General features: G+C 48.6%; 1 pseudogene; it reads left to right on the top strand.

The window, feature by feature from the left end:
* The first annotated feature begins 4,625 nt into the window (after nucleotides 1-4,625).
* LOC119352302 lies at nucleotides 4,626-5,486 on the top strand (annotated as a pseudogene).
* The last annotated feature ends 3,890 nt before the right edge of the window (nucleotides 5,487-9,376 follow it).

Here is a 9,376-nt window from a genome sequence, read left to right as displayed (position 1 = left end):
TATTATAAAAAATGTCGTGTTTGAAATATCCATAAATTTTAAGGTATTTTTCAACTATTATGTTAATAACTTGTAAGCATACACTATGTTCATACAAATTGGAAGACAGAAAAAATGTGCTTCTAAATTGCATAAATTATAGCAACAATGTTTTAGGGCGTTGTGCACGTTGCAAATAAGTGCTTCTAGCATCCCTTACCAGGGGAAACACTTCTACTCTCACCATCCATATATCTTCTATTCCCTCCGTTCCTAAATATAAGTCTTTTTAGAGATTTCAACAAGTGACTACATACGGAGCAAAATGAGTGAATGTACATTCTAAAATATGTCTATATACATCCGTATGTTGTAGTCTATTTAAAATGTCTAAAAAGACTTATATTTAGGACCGGAGGGAGTATATCTAAATAGCTAGCCCCCACTAACTATTTCTCTCAACATGCAAGCATGCCACATCATCGCATAACATGCATGAGAAAAGGCCCACCCCCACTACCATATGTCTCTCAATATGCAAGCAAGCCACTTCATCAGGACATGCATATGTACTTATAGTTTTAGCCTTTTATATTATTACTTCAAATATTCATGTTTCATACAACGAATCATATTGAAATATGTTGCAAAATATTCCCGCAACAACGTGCGAGCTATCATCTAGTATATATAGGGCCTAATACGTTTTTAAAAACTGCCTTTAACTATTGATAAGATTAATAATATATGAGATTTATAATGTGAAATTATATCATAGGAAGCTCCTTTCATATATGAATTTGACGGTATGCTTTGTGTAACTTGCATGTCACTAGTAATAATGTACGTGTAATGTACGTTTATATTAGGTAGGATAATAGTTGCACATTATATTAGATAAGATATCAATTACTTTTTTCGCGAAAATGGTAGGATATTAATTACAAGGCAGATTTCATGGGATAGCGTTGAGTCAAAACATATTTATAACCGATGGCAGTGGTGGGTAATTAGAGCGTTAAACATGTTTGGTGCTCAACATTGGAGCGATTTGAACCGCTAGATAACATGATTTCACGCTCGAGATGGTTTGGATCTGCTCATTTGGGTCTTTTTATATTGGTATAGATATAGATATATTATTGCTTTAACATGTGGTCAAAATTAGTAAATTAAGGAATAATGCGAGCACCAGGACTTGAACCCTGGTTGACTGGAGATACCATCGTGCTTCTAACCATCCAACCACGGGTTGATTCACGCATGTAGTCATAGTTGAATGATGCTAAATTGGTTATTACGTTACGGCAACGTTCTAAACTCCTAAACTCCTAAGCGCTGGAACATTATTTATTATGTTTAGTTTGTTGCTAATAGTGTTTCCGTCTTCTGAATGTTGCTGATATTGAATATATAAACGGTAACATCGTCCCCGCGCTATTAACTTCCTAGTTCCTGCTCTCTTTCACTTCTCTCTCTCTCTCTCTCTCGTCACACTCTCGATCTCCTTTTGTCGTTGCGTCGATGCCGCCGCCGACGCCCCTACCCTGCCGCTACTGACGCCCTACTGAGCCAGGTTGCCGGTATCCGGCCCAGCCTGCCAACACCGTGCCTCTGCTCTGGCCGGGCCGTTGAGGCCACCCCTGTCGTCGATGCTCCACAACCTCGACCGCCTCCTCTGCACCGCCGGTGAGATCGATCACTACACACACACACACACACCATCTGATGATTAGCTAGGGTTCATTAGTACTCTTATATTTTTGCACTATGGTTTATTTATTCTCCTATAACGATTATACGTGTTCGTCTAGGTGCTGATTAGAGAAGTAAACCAGGAATTTTACTCCTCTAATCGATTCGCTTTAAGGTTTTTACACCTGATTCATTAGCGTGTGTGCCACCCGCGACAGGAGAATGTGATCACCGTCAAGCAAAGCAAAAACAAAGCAGCTTCTACGCTATGCATGTGGGGTTGGGAAGCAAAAATCACAAATTTGACCTATAAACGAAAAATATTCACAAAGTGAACTGTCTTTGAAAAAATTTCGCTCGGCTGACCCTTTCGTGTAGCGCCCGACATCTAGGCGTCACACTACACTGTGCAGCGCCTGACTGATAGGCGCTACACGCCTGACTAGCGTCGCACTCCGAACTATCTAAAAATTACTAAGTCAATATGCAACGTCTAAAAATTACTGATAGGCGTCACACTGACTGATAGGCGCTACACGTCTGACCAGCGTCTAAGCACTAGGCGTTGCACTACTTGGATTACAACAGCTGCAGCAGCTAGCACTCCCATCATCCCGTACAGCACGGCTGTATGTAGACGACATGCACGGAGCATAATTCCGTCCATGCATGCATGTACTACATGTATGTGTGCTGCCCTGCCGCTTTTGATCGAGTACTATTGTATTTTATATGCATCGCGCGTGGCTGGGTAGTAGTGCTAGGGGAGTGTATTAATAAATGGGAAAGAGTCGAGGAGAGGTGAAGGGTGATGGATAGATGGAGCCCAAGTCTAATAAGACAGGCAGCTCGAAAGCGACGGGAGATAGCACTGCTAGACACGCCTACGTCGTATTAGAGGGAGTGCCACCTGCTGCGTAATGTAAGTAGTGCAGCGCCTAACTCTTACGCGTTGCATACTGACTTAGTAAATTTTAGGTAGTTCGAAGTGCGATGCTGGTCAGATGTGTAGTGCCTGCCAGTCAGGCGCTGCATAGTGTAATGTGGCGCCTAGATGTCGGGTGTTACATGAAAGGGTCAGCGGAGCAATTTTTTTTCAAAAACAGTTCATTCTGTGAATTCTTTTTATTTATAGGTCAAATTTGTGGATTTTGCCGGGTTGGGAGGTACTGTTTCTTGTTTTATCTGCCAGCGATCCGATCCATGACGATGTGTGCAATGCAGGACAGGATGACATCTTTTGACCGGTCGCTGGTTTGTCGCTGACATCGAGTAGCAGGAGTACGAGCCTAGGAGATGTAGACTCCTGCCCTGTTTGTGGGTCAGGGATATGGTGCTGTACACTAGTACAGTGCACAAGAAGATTTTCCGGATGTTCTCCATATAATTTTGGCTGCTGGGTCTCGTTCACAATTGTGCTACTCCGTGTAATTTTCCAACTTGAGTGATGATACTTCCATACATTCGGACGAACAACGCGGACAATGCGGGGACCCCAAAACGACATCCAACCGGCATCCTTCGAAGACAGTCATATGTCCGGACACGTACCTCAGACTGCTGCGGGGAGGGGGTCATCGGTTTGGTGAGACAACATTCATGTCGCCGTTCCGGCATGCCGCCCGTGGGGCCAAAGCAGATTATTTAAGGAGGACAACGAGGGTAAAACCTAGCCTTCCCCATTTCCTCCCTTGTCCCTCCCGTACTCGTCGCCACCGCGTCCCTGTCCGCGCTCCTTTCGCTCTGACCTCACCGTCCACTATCCACCATTGCCCACGAGAAAAACATGCCAAGCTTGAGTCGACTCAGTCCGAGCGGGAGGTGGCGGTCAACCACCGCATTATCCACCTCAGCGACGTGCGATATGAGTGGCTCCGCGTGGACCTTGTCAAAGGAGGAGATTCCAGAGATTCACCCCACTGTCAATGACCACGAGGCTAATGGCTCCGACAAGGGGGTCATCAAAGTTTCATTAGACAACGAGTAGGATTACTGTAGTTCTCTATCGAATATAGTTAGTTTTAATCTTTGCGTGAAGTAATTATGTTTAAATCTACGTTAGTGTTTCCCGGACAAATAAATGGGGGGGCGACCCGCTCTTGTCCGCGAATGCGGTTGGACATATCCGCAAATGTATAGGGGGTCAGATTCATCAATGGATAGGGGAGTTCGAGCTCGACACCGTGGCGAGCAGAAAATCGGGGAGACGAATGGAGAGCCGTCGAAGTAGCACTTTTCACTTTTCTCTCCTATTCTGGCTACCAGGAAGACAACTGGGGAGCTGCTTGACTTGCCCTTAGTTTCTCCTCCACTAGAGATGCTGCATAACTTGTCAACCTTTCGTTTTTCTCTCATAGGTCATAGGTCATGTGTCGTTTCCTCTTGGTGCAAATACCGGGTTTTTACGAGTCAAATCTCCAAAGAAAATTCACATTGTTTTACTCAGATGCTATTTATCTGTCACGAGGATTTGATTACGGAACAGAAAATTCGGTTACCGCCTTGTAACTATGAATCTCGGCACCCCACAAAAAAAACACATTTAGAGAGCAATATAGCCTGAACTTTCGAATTTGAACAAATTTTGTTCAGATTCAGAATCATTTAAAAAATCGTCTGTTAAACGCTGCTACTTGTAACCGGAAATCTCGGAGCCCCGTGAGATTTTTTTTTCGGATCCGGAATTCAAAACCTTGATGTGTCAGCATTTTCAAATTTGAATTTTGAAAATAGCCTGAGGAGTAGTAGCGGATGGAGGACGCCAGTGCCACCCCCGTCACTGTGAGAGAGCCCGGTCAAAAGTAGTCAAATGGCTCGTCCTGCAAAGCCACCTGTCATCCCCATCCCTCCGATCTCCTTCAAAAATCCAAGCTTTCGCTCCTCCCCTGCCACTGCCAGGCTACCACAGTTGACAGAGAGAGAGAGAGGCCAGGCGAGTCCAGAAGCAAGCGGCGGCCATGGCGGGAGAGGTGAGCAAGGAGGAGGTAGGGAGCGTCCTCATGCAGGCCATGATGGCCGCCAAGAACCCGCGCCCGCAGCGCGACCGCCTCCTGCATCTCCGGCGCCGCCTGCAGCGCCTGCAGGCCGCCCCCGACGAGGACAAGCTCGGGGACCTCGCCGCGGACCTCTTCAAGGTCTACTACATCGGCATGGAGGCCGGCGCGCGCATGCTCAGCATCTGCCTCGAGCTAGCCGTCAAGAACGGCGGCCGCTTCGCCATGAACCCCGCCTTCGCCCGCATGCCCGACGAGCAGCTCACCACGCGCTGCTCGCGCAGCGCCTCCCGGCCCGCCCCACCACCCAGCCCGAGGCCTTGGCCCGCGTCGAGGCCGCGCTCTTCGCCGTGAAGCTGCCCGAGGAGTACCACATCCCGCGCTGCATCGAGTACCTCGTCGGCTCCCGCCCCCCGCACCCCGGCGGCAAGCACGACACCTCCTCGCCGGACGGCAAGCCCCGTCAGACCACGGCCATCGACCTGGGCAAGGCGCTCGACTTCCTGGACCGCGGGTGCACCATCCTGAGCCTCGCCGTCAAGCACGTCGACCTCGCCGTCGCCGTCCTCTCCCGCTTCCTCGACCGCAAGGAGCTCGCCAGCCTCGCTGAGTTCACCGACAAGGTCGCCTACATCTCCGAGGTCTGTCCAAAGCCCCAAACTTTCCTCTTCTCTTCCTCCTCCCTTGGCTTGAGTGCCGATGATTCCATCAATCTGACTGTACAATTCATCTTGTTGCAGGACGGGCCATATCCATCAACAGATTAGGCAGCTCACTACTTCACCCGATCGATCGAGCATGTCGACAAGCAATTCAAGGGGGTGGGATCCCTTGAATTGTTGATCAAAGCCATGCTCCTCCTATCAGTCTTTTTTTTATCTAGGATGATGATCTGTAGCTCCTCAACATAGTAGCAGGTCCAAAATCCCAAATTTGGCATTCGATTCGATTGTCCCACAGATAAGATGCAGACGGAAATTACACTATCACATTACCCCTAACTGATGAAGTGATCCAGAAAGATAGCCACGGTCATCTAGAAATTGATTGAGCACAGATAGTAATTAGCATAGCTGCAGATCATTAATCTGACCAAACTGAACTGAATCCATAAGTCTGAATACTAGAGGAATGCTTCGGTACACCCCCCCTCACAAGTTTTTAATCATGTTCTGTCATGTCATTTATATCGATCCTAGTTTGGCAATTGACGTGCATTCCCCAGTTTGTATTTTGTTCTAGCTGTGATGGTGGATTTGTGGTCAGCAAGCACCTCATGCAGCAGAATCACTCATCCAAGCTATGCATGCTCCTCGATCTTATCAGTCGTCTACTTCATCTATGATCTCTAGCTACTTTATCATGCAGCAGAATTATGATTTCAGTTCAAGTTGGGTCTGTCAGATTAATCTGTATGCCGCTATGCTACTACAACTATCTGTCTCTGTCTTTAATTAATTCGTGGACAGCCGGTGCCGGTGGCAATCTATCTTAGCTTCATCAATCAATTAGTGGTAATCTGAGGGAACGATCAATCGATACTGCAGGAGCTTCATCTAGATGATACTTTGGCGCATTGTCATATATGGCTGCATCTTATTCGTGTAGTGTACCATCGCATGACCAAATTGGGATTTTGGACGTGCTGTTAGTATGTGTTTCAATCATGTTCTGTGATTATGCTATTTTTTTCTATTTGGTTCCTAGCTTGGATCACATCCCCAGGTTGTGAATTGTTAGAGTTGTGTCGAATATTATTGTACAAGTTAGGTTACAATTGAACTTGGTTTAGAACTGTGTGTAGACAGGGTAGGAGTCGTGTCCAAGTAGGACACTTGTATCCTAGGCCTCTCATATATATCGGGGATAGACACACGATGTAACCTATGCCAACATAATAGCACGGGCATGCGGGGGGAGCCGGCGGCGTGTGCCGGCGCCCGAACGGCCGGGGTGCGGTATTGTGACGGGGTCATGGGGAGGAGCGCCCGTAGTCATGCCCCGGGGATGTAGCCATGATGGTGAACCTCGTTAACAAATCTCGGTGTCATGCTGGTGTGATTGCTTGGTCCTCGGTAGATCGACAGAGTGCCTCGAATTTATTCTAACATGTTTGCTTCTGCATGGAGTAACAGGATTCTAGTGTGTTTGGTAATCTGCCAAGCTACATGCTGGTTATCTGGGAATGGATGCATAGTGTGTGTGCTGTCCCTACTGTTAGATGTGTATAGCCCTTTTCGGTTTATCCCCATTGTATAAGGGGTCTTTTGCACTTTACCACACATGTACATGTATTGGCCTCTGGCCCTCTTGAGAATACAGTTGCCATTCATTCAACATGGTATCAGATGCCAGGCTAGCTCCTCTCTCCTGCACGATGCAACTCCGTGCGCCTCGTTCCTAGCCTGCTACTCTCCGGCCGTCCGACTGGTGTCTCTCCGTCCGGCTGCTGTCCTGTCTCCGTGCTCCACCTCGTCCGGCCGCCGCTCCGTCCGGCCGCTGTCCCGTCTCGCCACCCTGTCCGAGCGCCATTTCGCTCGCCCGTTGCTCCCAGCCGGCTGCTGCTTTGTGCTGCCCGTGGGCTGCTCTGCTGGCTCTTCTCCAGCGCCAAGGACAGGTGCTGCGGGGCTGCTGGCTCTCGATTCGGTTTGGATCGAGCCCCCCTTGCGTCTCCACTGCTCCTTAGCGCTGCTCTGTCTCTCTCAATCTAGACTCGGGGGTTCTGGTTCGAGCGGGTGAGCCTCATCCCCGATCCAGATCCGTTGACTGCAAAAAAGCGACATATCTCAGTATGTCCTCTTCGGGCTATGTGGCTGTTCCTCGCTGCTCGGTGATCTTTGATGGCACCAACTATGCTGAGCTTGTGGGCTTCATGCGTATCCATATGTGTAGTATTCTGCTGTGGGGCGTGCTCTCTGGCGAGGTAGCTTGTCCGCCCTGTCCCGTTGCTCCAGTGGCTCCTGTTCCGCCGGTTCCACCGGTGCTTGCTGCTGATGCTTCTCAGGCTGATCGTGATGCAGCCAAGGCCCTTGATGACGTTGCAGTTGATGCTTATGATCAGCAGGTATCTGCATATTCTGATGCTCTTTCTGTCTATCGGGATGATATGTCTGCTTACACTCAGTGGTGCAATGATGATGCTCGAGCTGCTGCCGTTCTCACTGCGAGTGTCCTTCCTCAGTTTGCTTCCGAGTTCATGGGCCTCGGTACTATTGCAGCGATGTGGTCCTACCTCTGTCAGCGCTATCAGCCCTCTGGCGATGCCCTATACCTCTTTGTGGTGCGTCAGGAGCATGCTCTCCAGTAGGGTGATTCGTCTGTTGATGAGTTCTACTCGCAGTGTTCTGCCATCTGGCGTCAGCTTGACTCACTGAGGACAGTTGTTTGTGGAACCTGCCGTTGCTGTCAGACTACGCGGTCTGACTTGGAGTTTCAGCGGGTCCATGAGTTTCTATCTCGTCTCCGCTCTAAGTTTGAGCCCAGACATGCTCACTTGCTTGCTCGTGGTCGTGTTCCTATCTCGGAGGTGCTTGCCGAGCTTCGTGCCGAGGAGACCCGCCTTTGCTCTGCCGGTTTGCTGGTGGTCCCGTCTGTATTGGCTGCTCGGGCTCCAGTGTCGTCCGCTCGGCTCACTGCCCCCCCCGCTCCTACCCACGCCTTCAGGGGGGGTGGGTCGCCTTGCTTATGCTGAGAAGGGCCGGTCATGACGTGACACCTTCTGTGGCTACTGCTCTTGGCTAGGTCATCCCAAGTCTGATTGCCGTGAGAAGAAGCGAGACCAGAGGCGCTCCTCTTCCAGTGGGACTCCTGGATCTTCCTCGACTCCGTCACTCACCGACCAGGACATTGTGAGGCTCAAGCATCTCTTGGCTTCCTCAGGCTCTTCGTCGACTGGTTCCGCTGCTGCTGTAACTGCATCCACCTCTCCATCACCGCAGGCATCTACTCAGTCAGGTGCATCTTGTTGGAAATATGCCCTAGAGGCAATAATAAATTAGTTATTATTATGTTTCATTGTTCATGATAATCGTTTATTATCCATGCTAGAATTGTATTGATAGGAAACTCAGATACATGTGTGGATAAATAGACAACACCATGTCCCTAGTAAGCCTCTAGTTGACTAGCTCGTTGATCAATAGATGGTTACGGTTTCCTGACCATGGACATTGGATGTCGTTGATAACGGGATCACATCATTAGGAGAATGATGTGATGGACAAGACCCAATCCTAAGCCTAGCGCAAAGATCGTGTAGTTCGTATGCTAAAGCTTTTTTAATGTCAAGTATCATTTCCTTAGACCATGAGATTGTGCAACTCCCGGACACCGTAGGAGTGCTTTGGGTGTGCCAAACGTCACAACATAACTGGGTGGCTATAAAGGTACACTACAGGTATCTCCGAAAGTGTCTGTTGGGTTGGCACGAATCGAGACTAGGATTTGTCACTCCGTGTAAACGGAGAGGTATCTCTGGGCCCACTCGGTAGGACATCATCATAATGTGCACAATGTGACCAAGGAGTTGATCATGGGATGATGTGTTACGGAACGAGTAAAGAGACTTGCCGGTAACGAGATTGAATAAGGTATCGGGATACCGACGATCGAATCTCGGGCAAGTATCGTACCGATAGACAAAGGGAATTGAATACGGGATTGATTGAATCCTCGAGATCGTGGTTCATCCGATGAGATCATCGTGGAAC

Source organism: Triticum dicoccoides, chromosome 2A, assembly GCF_002162155.2.
Source record: "Triticum dicoccoides isolate Atlit2015 ecotype Zavitan chromosome 2A, WEW_v2.0, whole genome shotgun sequence".
Taxonomy (NCBI): domain Eukaryota; kingdom Viridiplantae; phylum Streptophyta; class Magnoliopsida; order Poales; family Poaceae; genus Triticum; species Triticum dicoccoides.
Note: the sequence above shows the minus strand (reverse complement) of the source record. Positions and strands in the feature narration are given on the sequence as shown.